Source organism: Abramis brama (genome assembly GCF_963993115.1).
Source record: "Abramis brama genome assembly, chromosome: 22".
Taxonomy (NCBI): Eukaryota; Metazoa; Chordata; class Actinopteri; order Cypriniformes; family Leuciscidae; genus Abramis; species Abramis brama.
In genome coordinates, this window is record NC_139984.1 from 11418352 (window position 1) to 11436706 (window position 18355).

Sequence of the window (18355 nt, forward strand, 5' to 3'; positions counted from 1 at the left end):
TTAAAATATAGTAATAACCATTAATAATAATGAATAATAAAAATGATACATTTAAAAATAATTAATACATATTAATATTTGTAAAAAAAATATTTGTTACTCTTTTTTTCTTATTTTAAATTAACAGCAGCTAGACTGACACTCAATTTTTGACATAGATTTTATATTGTTCATAATAAATAATAAATCATGGCTTGAAATTGCGACCATTTTGGTCGCATATGCTCCTGAAATTTAATCTGTGCGACCTAAAAATATATTTGGGAGCATTTGTGTGAGTGCAAATAATGGTTGTGGTGCGACCTGTTTTCATTTATCTACAAAACGTTCGCAAATTACTGCACAGTGTGTACCTTATGTGTGCTGATACGCGGTGGGTTAATATTAGCTGTCAATCACTGCCACTACCTTTCACTGCGCTCCGTTGTCACGTGACAGGGAGCCGACTACCTCGCGAAATTTAAAATGCTGAATAAGAGAGAAGATGAATGCTAACAGATTTCTTTTGTAAGCCGTCACCTAAAGTCACAAATAATCCTGGAGTTGGTGATGTGGTTAATGTGGCTCCACCAGCTGAAAAGAAATCGTACAGCTTTCGGAGAGAGTGGCTAAAATATTTCGAGTGGCTCCGCTATGCTGATGGTTCAGTGCATTGCGTTCACTGTAAAGTCTGTGGGACAGAGTTTTGCAGGTAACACAGCGTTCGCAACTGAATCCATACATTTTAAGCGCGAGAGTGTGTGACAAACAAATCAGGTTCATCAGGTTCAATTATTAAGGCTTTTAATCGCCAGGATGCTCCGCTCTACTAGCAGAGCTAAACGTCAAATTTGGTGGGTGCTCCTAAAGTTGGGAGCACCAGTGCAACCAAGTAAAAAAGTTAATTTCGAGCTCTGTAAATGCATTGAATTTTCATGTTTACACTCATTATGTTTACTGTAACCATGAACATTGTGTTGACTTTTTCTGAAATATGCTAAACTGACACTTACATGAAGGCAAGATGGGATGAATTTGGGCAAATGTAGAAATGTAATAAAAGGACACTGAACTCTTTACCGCAGTAAAACTTTGCGCTTGTCTGTGTGAGCTCTCAAACCAAATGAAACAATTAAACGGTCTGTTTTGTGGGTTTAATGAGTTTGTTTACACTCAGAATATCAGAGCCAAAGGCTACACCAAGAACATTTAACAAATATTGTCTCTTGTGACATAAAACACGCACACAACCTCCATTCCTCCAGCTCTCATCCATCTCAATTTTCCGCTCCCTTTTTTCTCTCCTCGTATTAGGTGTTTGGAAACCCTCAGGATAATGCGATGTCAAGTTGCATTCAGCATTAAATGAGCGAAATAAATAAACAAATAAATTCAAAGACACAAAAGTTAAGCAAACTGACAGGAAATAAATGATATTTCCCCGTCTTTTCCCTGTCTCCTTCATGAGACGTGAGCGGAGTGTGAATGATGTCTGAAGACATAAGATGGAAGCAAGAAAAATTCTTGTCTTTATAAAGTGGCATTTCACCTCAGAGAAGGAAACAGAAACCGAAAAACCAAAAACAGAGTTCCTCTCCACACAAAGCACTTCCTTCAGGAGACCTGAGAGGCAAAATCCAAAAGGAAGCTGAAGAGGTCTCATTAACCCTCTTCCAAACTATTGAAGATACTTAATTACACCCACACCTAATTACATTTACTTGATTACACACAATCACTATTACAAGCATAATGAACAGCTTGTCTAAACACAGAAGAGCCCAAGACTACAAAGAAAAAGCGGAGGAGGGAAAGGTAGTGCATTCCGTAGATTTAAGCTCTCACAAATGAATTGAGATGAATGGATATCAATTACTTTCCCTCATGTCATTTCAAACACATCTGACATTCCTTCCACAAAAGAAAAAAGGGAGTATAAATGCTCTTTCTGTGCAGTTCAAACATAATTGCACCACATAAACCCCATAGACGTAGTCCATACTACTCGTAACCAAAACAAATGACAAGACACAACTGTGTTCAGTCATGCTTTGCTGATGTGTTAACAGAGTGAAATATGACTGGTCAAAGGCTTACGCTGACCCATAAATCCAAGTGAAATGCCAAGGTCAGCTAAGCAGCAGCGCACACAATGAATGGTTGAGTTGGAAGTGGTGCCAACGCTACATTTTGTCGTTTTTTTGTCATATAGATTAGAGTAGAAACCTTAATTATTTCTGTTTCTCTCTTTCTTCCCGTCTCTCAGATGTCAATTGCATTAGAAATCTGATGTGCAAATGCATTAAACTTGTTTTTCATTATATAGCGCCCTGTCTCCTCTGCTCTTCTCCTGATAATAAAGCGCCCGGCTCTACCCTCAACATTTCCGTTTGATTCAACTCTTGCCCCACCCGCCTGTCGCTCTCTAATAAAGCTCGTGTCTCAGAGGAATAGAAGGTAATGAATACAGCTCTGCTACAGTGGCCTGCAGGGTACCAGCCCTGACTCAGCAGAAAGACCTGATCCTTTTTGCTCTAGAAAGCTCGCTTGTATTTAAAAGCGATGACAGACTGTCACCTCGACGTACAAGGTGCGTAATAAATTAAAAATCTATGCGTCCTCAGGTTTTCCAGCCGGAAATGATTGCCTCTGATTTTTGTCAAGGTATGCTTTCTCTGAACTGATGGCCATGACTCAATGGTTATTATTTACAGTAATCGAGTAGAGTGGCATTGTGGGAAGGTTTTTGCCTTCTGGGTGAATAGTGGATTTGTTGGTTGAGAGATAAGCAGGAAAGCTTCGGTTATTAAATCAGTTCATGCTGAACTGCTCCTCCATTATTTTCTTCCCAGTGATTCTCGTCTCTTATATTAAACTCTGGATCCATGGCCATGAGTGAATTTGCTTAAATCTGAAATATACTCTACACAACGCAAGCGCTTTTAGCTACTTAAGCACGATTTCGTAATTTCACTGTTCAAGCATCTAATATGGTTATTTAAATGTAATGTTAAAGGGTTTTTTTGTTGCTATTTATACACTACCGTTCAAAAGTTTGGGGTTGGTAAGGTATGCACACCACATGCACAGTACTATTGTGAAGCATTCTTCCAATTTGAAATACCTGATTTCTATTTGACTGAGTATTCGCTGAGTTACAGTTCATTTTCGGACGCGTTTCAGAATGGACTTCACTGACAGAGAGAAGGCAGAACTCGCATCATGTTTATTTTTCTTTATTTGGCAAAAAGCACAACACTTTGTTTTTATTGTGAGTATACACACAAAAAAATACACACTAAACAGGATCGAATGATGTATGAAACTTGTATGCAAGATCAACAGAGTATTTTGAGTCTCTTTTGCACTGATAAGAAAAAAAGCGAGCCTATCACGCCGGTGCGATAGTCGACCCCAGGGGGTTAAAATGTAATTATTCCAGTGATCAAAGCTGAATTTCCAGCATCATTTCTCCAGTCTTCAGTGTCACATGATCCTTCAGAAATCATTCTAATATGATGATTTGATGCTTAATAAACATTTCTCATTATTATTATTATGTTAAAAACAGCGTAATATTTTACATTTTGTATGATTTTTTAAACGAATACAGTTAAAAAAAACAGACATTTCTCAAAGTATCTTCCTTTATGTTCCACAAAAGAAAAAAGTGGTACAGGTTTGGAACAACATTAGGTTGAAGAAAATAATGACAGAATTTTCCTTTTTGAGTGATATAACCCTTTAATTCTATGAGACTTTCCTTTGCTGAAATGGCCAACAGTGCAGGAAAATCATGACTAAGTAATGAAGTGAATGATTATACATGACTCCATGACGGAGGTGTGTATGCACGCATCTAGGGAACGGGGAGAATAACATGTGGGTGTGTATTCTCATGTAAGCTAACTCTACTCGCAGGCCGCAGCCGTTCCCACAATAAATACCCATGGCACAGGAAACACAAAGGACGGCTCAAAGACAAAGCAGCAAGAGAGAGACAGAGGGAGAGAGATATGGAAAAAGATCAACAAACTCTTCATTTTGCTCATTCACGCTCGTAGCCTGCAGACATGAGGCTAAAAGTGGTGATGGATTGCTGTCATCTGTCTGTATTGGAAAGAGGGGGCACAAGGCAAAGGCACAGTTGCCAAAATTGGGAACAGGAAATGACATTGGTGTACCGTGACGAATGGTCACTACAGAGGAGAGGGCACAGATTCACAGTGAAATGAGAAAAAGAGCTTTGCCATCTCTATTTCAACTACCATTCCAGATAATTGCTTTGACTAATGTTCTTTAGTTATAAAGATTTCATATAAAGATAAACGTGATTCCAATAAGATTCTGAGTTGTGTTGTGAGATTTTGTCTTATTGAGAGAGTGTTATAACTTTAAAGAGATAAAGGATAGTTGCTTGTCCAGGTTTAAATGTTGAAGTTATTTATGGAGGGGTAAAGCTACTAAAAAGCAGATCACAAAGGCTAGCTGAGACAATAGTGGGAAGACTGTAGGGCTGGAGGTGGTGGTGGGGGGCAAAGAGGGTGAGTCTTTCAAAATGACTTTATATGATTTTATTTAAAGGGGTGGTATAATGCCCCTTTCACAAGATGTAAAATAAGTCTTTGATGTCCCCAGAGTGTGTATGTGAAGTTTTAGCTCAAAATACCCCACAGATATTTTTATATAGTATGTTAAATCTGTCACTTTTTGAGGGTGAGCAAAAACGTACTGTTTTTGTGTCTGTCCCTTTAAATGCAAATGAGCTGCTACTCCTGGCACAGGGGGCGGAGCTACAACAGTTTATGTCCTTTTACCTCACACAGACATGCACTGAAAATTTCAAAAACTTTTAGCCTTTTATGTTCAAATCGAAGTCAGAAAGATGGAGAGACTAAAGAAGAAGTGAAGAACATGTAGACAACATTTCTGAATGGTTAGTTGATGAATTTATGTAGCTTATGTGTAATTATCTTCTAGTCATTGATTAGCATATTCTGTCTTGATAATCTATAAATCGTGTTCAGGGGGCGGGGTTTATGTAAATTTTAGGGTTAGTGATGTCACTAACCCGGGAAGAATGTCATGTAGTCCCTACCAGCTGTTTGTTGTAGTCCTTAAAAAGGAATTTCTTTAAAAGAAAATATCTCCCATTGCTTTGAACTTTGAGCGTCGTAATTTTGCAGATGTGGTTTATGCTCAAACAGCAACAGTGAACTCATATTCAACCACCCCTTTAATAAGATATAAACAAAGGAGAAGCACAAGTCCAGAAATATCCATCTCTTTTCATTTGCATATCAACATTTCATGGTTAACAGTATTGAGAAACATCGATAGATATTGAAGAACTGGCATAGTTACAACAAACCAACACATTACTACAAATCAAATGATGACATACTAGACCCCTACAGGGGTGAACACAGTAACTGTACATACTCCACACACTTATGCACAATACGAGCCATTTCTATATTTCAAACTAGGGTGGTTTACAGCATGTTTTATGGCATCAGCCTCTCCGTCAAAATTGAGAAGTTCAGTCACGCTCTGCTCTCATAGTAAGTGGTGGTGGGTGCCATAAATAACAGTTCCAGCCTTTATTATATTAAAACGCTGAGTCCGCCTTGTTGCTTTTTACATCAGTTCACTCAGACCTCAATGATAGATGTGTTTCTATCTGAATAACCACTCTGTTTATGTATGTCCCAAACTCAAACAACTTTGTAAAATCACACCTGAAACAAATGTATCTGAATAAAAATGCTGCACCTCTTAAATACATTTCACCTCATTTATTTTAGCCTAACTTTGTGTAGTACTGAGATGGTGAACAATGAATGAAGGGTAAAGTTAGCCTTTCTGACTCCCTGTGATTTGTAATCTTACTTAATTTGGCTAAATACTCAGTGAAGTCCACTTCACAAGGCACTATCGAGCAATTGGAACGTACCCCAAAAGTATCCACACGCGAATCCTTTCATCAAAACCACATACGATTTCTAAAATTGTGTGATTTCATTCTTCATCCCAGAATTGCATTACAAGTGACTTTGATGGAGGGTCCTTCCATTCCTCTGCACCACTGCTTCAGACACAGGCAGGCAGGAGCCTTCAGGTAGTTCAGAGATCAATACCAGCTCTAAGCCCACTCTGGATCAACCACACCTGAGACTAAATCACAGCAACACTCACTTTGGCTCCGAATCAATACTGTGCATCAAACTGCATTCATCATTGATCATTCCCTGCCTGTACTTTGTCATCTCCGACAACTCTTCTTGGAGCTTGAATATCATTTAACACATCCCTAATTTTAACAACTCTTCCTGACTTGCTGACACAAGGAATTATGAGTGAAACAGAAAGAAGAAAAGAATCCCATAATGTTCTTATTTCTCTCTATCTTTAATCTTGAGGTACAATCACATAAGTCTTTAATTAATGTAAGATGACCGGGGCACAAAAGAAGAGCTTTGCAAATTAAAAGATATCAGGGAGTGAGACTGGCACTACTTTGAAGCAAAAAGACTTGGGTCTTGTCTGGTCTGAAGAGATGATCTACAGTATGTCCGTGTCTCTGTTTACTGTGAATTAAAATAATAAGCAATATACAGTGCTATGCATAAGTTTAGACACCCATGCTAAAGTTGACTAAAAAGAGGAATAAAAAATCATCTTTTGGAAATTGAACTTAATGCCTTAATTAAAAAATTTTGGAAAAATCCAACCTTTAAGGACACCAATTTTCTTTGTGAATGAATAATGTATCGTAAATAAATAAATGTTCTTCCTTAAAATACAGGGTGCATAAGTCTGGACACCCCTATGTTAAATTCCCATAGAGGCAGCCAGATTTTTATTTTTAAAGGCCAGTTACTTCATGGATCCAGGATACTATGCATCCTGATAAAGTTCCCTTGGCCTTTGGAATTAAAATAGCCCCACATCATCACATAGCCTTCACCATACCTAGAGATTGGCATGGTTTTATTTCAGTTAGCCTAATAGCTGGTTTGATTTGCATTGAGAGATGATCTTATGGAAAGTACTCCATGCCAGTCTCTAGGTATGGTGAAGACTATGTGATGATGTGGTGGGACTATTTTAATTCCAAAGGCCAAGGGAACTTTATCAGGATGCATCCTGGTATCCTGGATCCATGAAGTAACTGGCCTTTAAAAATAAAAATCTGCCTGCCTCTATGGGAATTTAACATAGGGGTGTCCAGACTTATGCACCCTGTATTTTAAGGAAGAACATTTATTTACTTACGATACATTATTCATTCACAAAGAAAATTGGCGTCCTTAAAGGTTGGATTTTTCCTAATTTTTTTAATTAAGGCATTAAGTTAAATTTCAAAAAGATAATTTTTTTATTCCTCTTTTTAGTCAACTTTAGCATGGGTGTCTAAACTTATGCATAGCACTGTATTAGCTATCATACTGGCATTGTTGAATGTTTTATTCAGATCCAACGCTGTTAATTTTCTATAATTGGTCTATGCAAAGGCTAGCACAACTGTTTTCAACATTAATAATACATGTTTCTTGAGCATCAAATCATCATATTAGAATGATTTATGAAGGATCATGTGACACTGAAGACTGGAAAAAATTCAGCTTTGCCATCACATTTTTTAAAATTACTTTTTAAAAATATATTAAAATAGAAGCTATTTTAATATTAAATAATATTTCACAATCTTACTGTTTTTACTATATTTATGATCAAATAAACACAGCCTTTGGTGAGCATAAGAGAATTATTTCAAAAACATTACAAAAATCTTCCAAACCCCAAACTTTTGAACAATAAGGTACATATACCATGCATATGGCAATATAAGCGGAATTATTGACTAATCAATTATTTCTTACATACTTTTGTTGAATATTACTGTTTAGTAATATTCATAGGTTATTTAGTATAACTCAAGATAAGACTTTCTATTCTTACGCTTCAGGATAACAGGATTATTCCAACGTTTAAAATCCAGAAAGTGTCAGAGACGTGGTCGGGTGAGTAGTGTGCATGGCCTGGCTGTCCTAACCAATAAACAAAATAACAAAGAAGAAATCCAGTAAACGTCTGCTGTATATAACCTTTCCAGAAGGTGTGTCCGTTTAAAAAACCCATACAAATGTCAGTTGCAAAGGCTCAGACTTGTGTGTGAAAACTTGTTTGGACAGTCTTAGGAAGGAGTCAGTCATCTGCAATATAAAGCCCTTTGTGCTGAAATGAACCACAAAAAGATCAGATTATCATATCATACAAATGCATTCAAATGACATTCAGCAACAATTTATATAATCCTGTGATAAACGCTTGATCTGCTTAAATCCTTCTTTTAAAACATTCCTTTAGGAAAATAAGGCCATTTTTTTTTCATCTCCAAACTTGTCTACTCTTGAAGTCTCTTTTCTGACAGCTGCTCAAGCGCGCGAAGTGAGACGTGGATGAGAGGCTCTTTCCTCACCGGACTGCAGACATATTAACATAATTACCTTACCAATGATTTCTATCTTCCTGAGGGGCAATTTCGCAAGCAATCAATTTGAAAAGAGATGCCATATTAAAAGACAATTTAATAACAAGGGTACAATCTGTGGTGTCTACTGGTTCAGAAAGCATCCTGCTGATATTTGGGGCATGACTACAGAAAGGACCCTGAGCGCACGGCAGATTGATGATGTGGATGGTGATGGAGGTCAAGGCCAGGCGTTCAGAGTTAAAGTTCAAGATGATAAATTGAAAAAGGTTGTGCCCTGAAGGAAACATATGACAGTGAGACTTTTCTAGTTTCTAGACTAGTTGGTTTATATGTGGGTGAATCTCAAGAAAACATTTACGGGTCACCTTTAAACCCAAAATCAAAAAAGAGTGATTGATTGATTTAGCATTGTGACATTATTTTCATGACTATTAAGCGTTTAGTAAATTTAGACTTTGATTAATATAATATAATATAATATAGCACCATTTCTTATTTTGGATTTTGGGATGAAATATGACATGGTTTTATGAGATTTACTCAGAGAACCCACTTCTCTTCTCTCCTCGCCCTGACACACACATAATTCCCGATGAAGCAGGTGCATTATTGCTCTGCTTTTTAATTATACATGAACCTTTGATCTGACTCATTAAAAGGATCTGATTAATTAAGGAAGTTCATACACTCAATCACTCATTTACTCTCTGAAGCATCTCTTTCTGCCCCATCACTCATCTGTCGTCCAGCTTTGTTCTGTATGCACAACCCTCAACCTGCTCACCTGTCTCTCACTCCCTTTAACCCAAATGGCCTGCTGACGAATGCGCATAACAAAGCACTGCCTGTCTGGATTTATGTATGTGTGTAAAATATGGCTCACCCCCTCCCCTCACACACACACACACACACACACACAGATTCTGCTGCAGATGGCTGTGTAATCCATCAGAATGTCACAGGAGATATAAAAGGGATTGAGAAGCTCTGGCTTCTTTATTGTTTATTTATTAAAGACAGAGTCCAGAATGACCCTCCTCTTCCCCACCCTCTCTCATACAAAACAATCTCACAAATACTGTCAAGAAATGCCCGGTAATATTATACCCCAAAACCAAAAGATAAATTCAATGCATCAATTATATTTTCTAAAGAAAATTAAGCCTATTTTAGGAATATTCAGATTGATTTACATTAACATTGTTGTCAAGCATTACACAATTTTCATGTATATTCTGCATTTAATTAAATATGCTTATTTATTTTAACAAACTAAATGAGTAGATATTTAAAAGCTTAAAATTAAAACTTTCCAAAAACATTTTTTCTCTCCAGCATTTTTGTCAGCATAAACAATCTGCACAACCAAACAGGAGTTTTCTTTACATTATAAGCTTGGATTTGAAGAAGTATTTTAATGTGAAAATGAAAAAGCTAATTTCAGCTTTAATAATTAGACAACTTTGAATAATACAAAATAAATGTATTTTTGTCCAATGACTTTTCTTTGTTTGTGTGATGGATCGGCCATGAGCCTTAGCCAATCACAACAAAAAAATGAGTCCATCGCCACAAAGTGGTCTTCAATTGTGACAGTCTTTATTGAATCTTGCTTACGCAAGGAAAATAAATGATCAAACCTCATTAGAGAGGAAAAAAATCCAAAAATGATATTGCATTCGGGTTACATCACAGGAAACAGCCAGCACTCAAAAAGAACATAATTGTGCTAGAGCCTCTCAAACTGACAGAGAACCAAAATCAGCACCACTTTTCAAGGGTACGATAAGTAACAAGACTCTCACTAGACAAAACATACACTGAATTTATAGGAGGCGACCAGCACCATGGAAACTAAAAGGGGAAACAAAACCATACAAATTTTAACAACAGTAACAACACAAACCCTGGAATGAACACAATACATCTAACTAAATTTAGAGCCATGGAAACATGGTCATTCGAAAATACTACCGGGTTTCTACTGATGCAAAGCTTAATGCTAATCGGTGAAGTATCCCTTTAATCAAGACATCACATTGTCCTATGTCTCCTCTAATACATCAAAGTTGGTACAGTCTCATTTCCTTTAGAATTCCCATAAAACAGGTCAACTTCCTGTTTGAATCTCTTTGTCACTAGGCTGGTCCATTCCAAAGATTAAAGGATAAGAATTGTGTGGCATAAATCCTGGCCATCACAGTTTGTCATTTACATCTCATCTCTTCAGGAAGATTATTTTCTTTTAGCGGTTCAGCACACAGATATTGTAAGAATCTCCATGGGTCATGAATATTAATTGTGTTCAATTTGTTTATCAAAAGATGAACACTGGTAGATGGCAGATGCCACTTTTTTGTTTGGACAAAAAAAATATATGTATTGTAATTTAAAAAAAATGCAACAATTTAAACATAATGAATTGTCCTAGACTTCATTTTCTTACTACAAAATATCATTTCTTATGACTTACTTTTGATTTTGGGGTAAAACATGACCTGTGCATGTTTTCAGTTAGATTCACCCTACTCCACATTTCTTTTATAGACTAGTAAAAGCGGACGTTGCTGGTAGAGTGATCCAAGCAACTGGGGAAATAAGTCTTGTTGAGACCCCTGGGGTGACTGCTATTCCTGGTGGACACAGTGAAAAAGAGCTCAAACTTTCTCTCCTCCACACTCTTGCTGGTATAATGGCCTTAGTTACTGCCAAAAATACTGTACTCACAATCACACCCTGAAGGGGGGCTCTCTCTGTCTCTCTCTCTCACACACACACACACACACACACACACACACACATACACGTGCACACACAGTCAGGGCTCAAAGGATTCAAGTAGATTGTTTACAAAGACCCAGTTGCTGCAGGGTTGTGCAAAGTCTACATACTCAAAAATAAATCACCCAGACACTTAGCAGAAGAGACAGAAGTGCTTCATATTGCCTGCTAAAAAAGTTTCGTAACTACTTAACACTAAAACAGCTTTATTTTTCAGTCACTATCTGATTACTAAACTGCAAATGCAATGTGTGGGTGTATTTATTTATATATTCATTTTATTTCTTTTTTTTATTCATTCTAATTTTAATTCGTATTTCATGATCTTTGTGTGCTTTTTTGATGTTGCACCTTGTATAACTGTTTTTGGTTATCGCTATGTGGTATTATGATTCAATTCTTATTGAATAGCATGAGATCCCGCCCTCCCTTCAGAGAGTCTCCAAAGCCACGCCTCCTTCAAAACACGTGAACGAGGACAGCAGAGTCTGCAAAGCGTCATGAGACGATGTTAAACTACCTCATGTCTCAAAGCACATAACATTACAATAAAAAGGGACATAACTTACAGAGCTCTTACTTGTACCACCTGATTGCTGCAGATTCATTTCGGCGTTGATCGTGTTGACATAGAAAAGCAAAAAAAACGCTGCGTAACACCAGCGAGACAGTTGATCTTCCACAGCGCACGCACACCACTGTGCATTATAACAGCTATCAAGGCATAGGCGTAATTTGCGGGTGGGACATGTCCCCACCACTTCTTGGCAGGGTCGATATTGACACGCTTAGCAAAAGTTCTACCACTAGACCATTAAAGTACACAAGCTACATTTGCGGATCATTTTAATTAAAAAAAATATTGATTTTAATTCCTCAAGTGGAATGGATTTGACTGACGGCGCTCTGAAAAGCAAACAGACAAATGCGCTGAATTAGAGACGGTAAAAGTGAGTGGGTCCAATATCATTGATCTTAAAAAGTGGGTGGGTCCTGTCCCACCCAAATACAATGGTTCCAACGCCCATGGATCTCATTAAATGACAAATGTATGGCCCAGTGTACTATTGAAATATTATAATTTCTGGACATCGTAATGTTCTTTTTTCCGAAAATTGTTATTGTACACACGTATTGTATCTGATTTAGCATTTTATAGCAACCTCCCCCCACCCATGTTGATGACATCAGCACGGGCTAGCCGCCGACACATCGCTGGGCCTCCGGGACGTTCTGTCACTACGCATCAAAATTTGATTTGCTGATAACACACGTCAGTCAAAGTTATGATCAAATGCTTGAACAGATGGCTAGCTATACTACTAGAGCTGGTCCGCGGAGCTGCGTTTAGAGTTTTTCTGCACCGTGACTCGACAGGGAACTTGTTTGGAGAAGGAGATATGATGCACCTTCATTTTTCCTGCATCTGTTTTGAAAGCCTCGTCAGAAACTATGTCATTACCAAAGCAACCCATGGAGATACATTGGTTATGTCTGGACACACAAATCTTATTTGATTACTTGCAATTAATAGTGTGGACAGTCTACCTGAAAAGATCTGAAACTCAGATTTGCCTGCAGTCTGAACATAACCTAAGCGATCCACTCAATCCCCCAGCAGCCCTTCCGACTCTGGTCACGGGCCGTGGTGTTGCTGTGGAGACAGGCCATGTATATGATGGATGATTGGTTTCCTCCCATGTTGCCCCTGCACGACACTGTTACTATGATAAATGGTACCCTAGGTAACAAATCTCTACACGTCCTTATGGCAGCAGACCACGGAAAAATACAAACAGCACTGCGGGATGGGTCACGGCCCCTCCTCTCATCTCACACACTCAAACGTACAGTAAATCATACACACACACACCAATACATAACTGCAAGACACTTGCTGAAGCCAATCTAAATTAAGAAGCCCAATGCTCTGTCCAAACACAAAATTGTGCAGTTTTCAGAAATTAATAATCAACCACAAACCGAAAACTTTTTTTGTTGCTCTATTAAAACACACACTTAAAGTTCTCCTAAAAAAAACACACACTATTCATCCCACATCCTCCCACATCTCGCCTCAACCAACACTTCTGCTGACATACACTCAAAGGAGCGCTATTTCTCCAAAAATAACCTTTAGGAAAAAGAATGATGGATTAGTTCTGGCTCTCTAGTGGGATTTTCAAGATTATACATTATTTTATTTTTTTGTATGAGTATTAGATCGGGTACCGGTCGCCACCAGGAATGTGCCCAATTAAGAAAGAGGAATGGCCTTATTAGAAACAGAGTCCATCTGCCAGTCACTGCGTCGTGGAGCTTGACTGACAGCTCAAACTTACACCTACGGATGCTTTACCAGCTTTAAAGAGCCCTGGCACATCTGATGAGGGGGTTGGTGGCAGACAAACAACAAGAACTGTCCTTGTAACATTTTCTTTTCTTTTCTTTTTTTTTTACAAAAGAGAAGGATGTTCCTGACACCAAAAGAAAACAAGTACACTGACTCATGTCTCTGAAGGAGTTATTTATACCCTCCAAACCAGGTGAAGTGGAAAAATGTTTATAATGTGGCGGACATGGAGGTTATTTGCAGTTTTGAGGCGGAAAGCATTTGTACAGATAGTTTAAAAACAGCTATAAATGGCCCATTCATACAAGATTGTCTTCTCTCCATCTTATTGCCTGCCGTAATACATCATTTGAACAATTTGTTTATTTAGCAATACAAGAGGTTTTATAGAGGGTCACCAGCGTGACAATGCAGCATTTAGTATGACAAAATAAAATGTCAAAATCATGTTTTTAACCATTGACTGTGGTTGATGCACATTTACTGGCATGTTCTCTGATAGCACTTCTCTGTGGGTCAGATGGTTCAGATGCATTTGCAGATTTTTTGGGGTCCCTTACACTTTTCACCCAAACCGCTTAGTGTGAATGAAAATAGAAATATAGTGCATGTAAACTTGGTGTGAAGTTGGAACAGACTACAACTAAGCCAGCCGCCGCTCACCACAGAACTGGGGCTGAGAAATGTACAGTAACTTCACAGAGACGGGGCGAAACTAAAATGAAACAAAACAGAGTGAGGGGCAGATTGAACCTGATGTGCCATTAGCACAGCCTGCTGGGAAATCAGGATGCCTGCTTTCTAGAGCATATCTCATCCCTAGAGAGTATGTGTGCTTGTGTGTGTGAAGGAGAATGTGAGACTTAGACAGAAACCTTGGGAGACAAAACAGACCGTGTCTCTTTCTCACCCATTGCCTCTATCCTCCACTCCTCTAACCTCCGATGTCTTTTTCTACTCTTCATATTCAGAGACAACACACACACAGACAGTGTACTGTTCCAGGATGGCCTCTCGTGACTGCAACTGTGGGACAGCTGGAGAGATTGAAACCATATGCACATTGTGTGAGCCTGTGGGTGTGTATGAGACGGAGAGAGGGAGATCTTTATCAGAGGAATCTTTGTAGAATATGTTCTCATCTTTTTGCTGGGTGGGTGTGGGATAGAGAGGGAGTGTGGGAGGAATAAACAGAGCTGATCCAAGCATTCACAGAAAGCCTAGGATTCAATCGTAGGGGAAAGTTCACTGACCTCCGGGTTGACTCCGACTACCAGTCAAAAGTTTGGACACACTTGACTGAATCAGACTTGCCAAAGTATATATTTAGATATAAGTTTATATATATTGTGAGTACCATAATAGTGTAAGGCTTATTGCACATACTTTCACATTACTTTTCTTTGCACACTTTCCACACGCATTTTCCCCCTCACTGCCATATTCAAGTTATTCAACATGTAAATTGGCAATGAGGAAAACAATACAATACTACAGTATGCAAAAGTCTTAGACACATTAGTATTTTCACCAACAAAAAAAATATTTTAAGCTAGTTATTTATCTCTTTCACTGTAGTGTGTCAGTAAGAAATATCAGTTTCCATTTCCAAACATTCCTTTTGCCATTAATTGTAATAATCCAGTGAGATTTGTGTATGCACAAGGAGTATGACAACAGCCGGTATGATCTGATCTCACCATCATCGAGTCCGTCTGTGATTACATGAAGAAACAGAAACACTGAGACAGACTAAATCCAGAAGAACAGCGGCAAGACACTTGAAGAAACCTTCTGCAAAGATACCTGAAAAACTATGTGCAAGTCTACCTATGACAAAAGCTGTTTTAAACGCATTGGTTGGTCACACTAAATACTGATTTGGTTTAATTAACAGAAGTTAATTGATAAATAAAATCTATTTATGGCATTATTTGTGAAAGCATCCTCACTTTGAGCATTTTTACACAAGTTCCTAAAACTTTTCACAGTACTGTAGCTTAGTCTAGACATTAACTTTATTGAAAGTCTTGGAAGGATGTGCTGGTGTAGATTTTCATTGTCAATGCAAGATGTATGCATCAATTCTTTCAAAAGTTGAATCATAGAACATTTATTTTTGACAAAAAAAAATAATATTCTAAATCCAAATGACTTTCTTTCTTGTGTGGAACACAAAAGTAGATATTTAGCAAAATGTCCAAGCTGCTCTTTTCCATACAATGAAAGTGAATGGTGACCATGGCTGATCCGGAACCACTTTTAAATATAAATTGTGGTCACTAATTCCAATACTTCCATTTGTGATGAAAATACTAATAAAATCGATAAGTAGGTGTGTCAAAACTTTGACTGGTATTGTATGTGTATGTGTTTGTGTGTGTCCGTATGTGTGTGAGGTCATTCTTTGTCAGGACATTGTAAGCGTCTATGAGGCAGAAGTAATGAAGCATTTGTGTGTTTTCAGTGAGGGTCGATCTACCATGCAAAAAGGTTGTGCTGTGTGCGTGTGTTTGTAGCTGAGAACCCCACAGAGCTCTGACCCCGTGTCCTACTTTCACCCCTTTTATTTCATTCATATATTTATACCATCATTTCAGTTTTTCCTTACGCATCAACGATTCCTATCTGCAACGTAAACATCATAACACACTCTCCTTTAATCTCTCACACAAATTATCATGGTGTTTTTGCACAATGTTTTTGGATATGTACTATAGTACGTTTTTAGACATGTACCCTGTTAATCACAGCATTCTTTAAAGTACCATGGTACTGCATATGAACATAGTAATGAGTCTGTACCATGCAATACAACGTCCCAAAAATATTGACACTTTCAAATGCACAATAAATGTAAAATAAAGTAATAAAACTGCACTAGATGACTAGAACATAAAAAGGTTGTTAAAATATAAATCATCATTTAATGATGATTTAATGATGTTGAAAATTCAGCTTTGATCACAGGAATAAATTACATTTTAAAATATATTAACACATAAAACAGTTATTAATGATATTTACAATATTACTTTTTTGATCGAATAAATGCAGCCTTGGTGAAAATAACAGACTTCTTTCTTTCCAAAACATTCAAAAATCTTACCGAGTGACCCCAAACTTGTTTTTTATTGTTGCACTGGGGTCGATATACTGTATTGTATCTAATGTAATACAATTTAAATTATTTTAAGTGCAGATTAAGTTTCAAAACACTTTGAGACAGGTTATTATATCACCATGGTATTACCTTCAATATGCCATGGTTCCAATGCCATTTTTTTAATTATTTTTTTATCTATCCAATATAAAGAATGATTAACATGTTCAATATAGCTGGGAGGTCATTGTCTCATTAAGACTTGGTTATGTGCCTGTGTCATTTGTCCATCATCCTGTCACTCACCTGCCGGTCCAGAGTATCAGGCTCACGGCTGGTCTAGTTGTGTCTGGTTCCACCGTGTTCTGAAAAACAAGGAAGAAAAGTCACAAAACCCATTTAAAACTAAAGCGTTTATTTCATCATGTTTTTTGGCGGGGTTTTTTGTGTGTGTGTCAAACTCTTTTCAGCTGTATGCTCTAAATGGCGGCAATTGATTTTTCTGTTCTGTGAGCTTGAAACTTATTTGCACTAAAAGACATGGTGTGAAGAAAAAAAAAAAGAGCCAGCTACGGGCCACATTTAATTCCTAGTCAAAAGACTTTTGTGCGTGCCTCTTTTTCGCTCTCGTATTCTCTCTCTTGCCTTCCCCTCCTTTTTCGCTTCTTTTCTTTGTGTCTGAACTAAAGTCTGACCAGAATACTGATGTCATGGATTTGTGCAGTGCATTTGGACACGCAGAATGACTTTCTGGCCTCTTTTTTTCCCCCCGCCGCACTGCCAGCTCCTACTGCGCTCGGAGGCCGCTGAGAGAAAGCAGGTCCAATTACCAGAGCAGGGGGGCTTAGTGAGCGCCACACCACAAAAACACACACAAACACACACACTCGCGCAAAACAGAGCGCGACAGGTTTATTCAGACGAAGCAATCAGGACGAGAGCTTAAAGAGACCTCAGCGAGGGAGGTTAAGTTATTTAGCGTGATGGCTAATGACAGTGTGGGAACGGCCATAGGAATGCATGAGGAGAGAGAGGGAGGGAGGGGCGAGGAGGAGATGTCCGAAACGAATGGAATCAGCGCTCCATCAATCACTCTGATTAAGATGTCAGCCTGTCAATCATGAGGATTAAACTGAGGGGGCTTGTGCATATTCATGAACATCTTTAGGGTGGGATGTGAATATGTTAAGCTGTATTACAGAAGAGCAAACACTGAAAGGGGAGGAGAGGTAATTAGTGGCCCACCATTCACCCGAGACAAAAGCAGGGTTGAACTGGTGTTCTTTTCGGCCTCAAGAAGCCAGTTGTTGAGATGTAGACGCATTTGTGCGCTATTCTGAAATGTGTGAAATTTGGTAAACAAAATGCATTAGAGTTAGGGTCAAAGGGCACTGTGATGTCATGTGGATTAAACATGGTCAAGCCTGGCATGATGCGACGTATCCTGATGTCATCACCAGTCTCTATCCTCAAATAATGTCCTTTCATTCTCCATTGGATCTGTTTAACCGCACAGATGGGTGGGTTCCTGGGTGTTGCTATCTTGTAGCTAAGGTGTTCTGAGTGGTTTTAATGTGTTGCTAGGGTGTTCTGGGTGGTTGCTAAGTCAAAAGAGCACATCCCCAAATTTCTATGATTT

The 18355-nt window shown here is 38.2% G+C and overlaps 1 protein-coding gene across 9 annotated transcripts in view; it reads right to left on the minus strand.

Moving 5' to 3' along the window:
- Positions 1-18355, minus strand: part of sulf2b (sulfatase 2b) — a 137992-nt gene that overhangs the window by 91649 nt on the left and 27988 nt on the right. For all 9 annotated transcript variants that reach the window (XM_084098808.1, XM_084098807.1, XM_084098796.1 and 6 more), the window contains one exon: positions 17023-17081. The gene's annotated coding sequence lies outside the window, so the exon portion shown is untranslated. The remainder of the gene's footprint in view (positions 1-17022; positions 17082-18355) is intronic.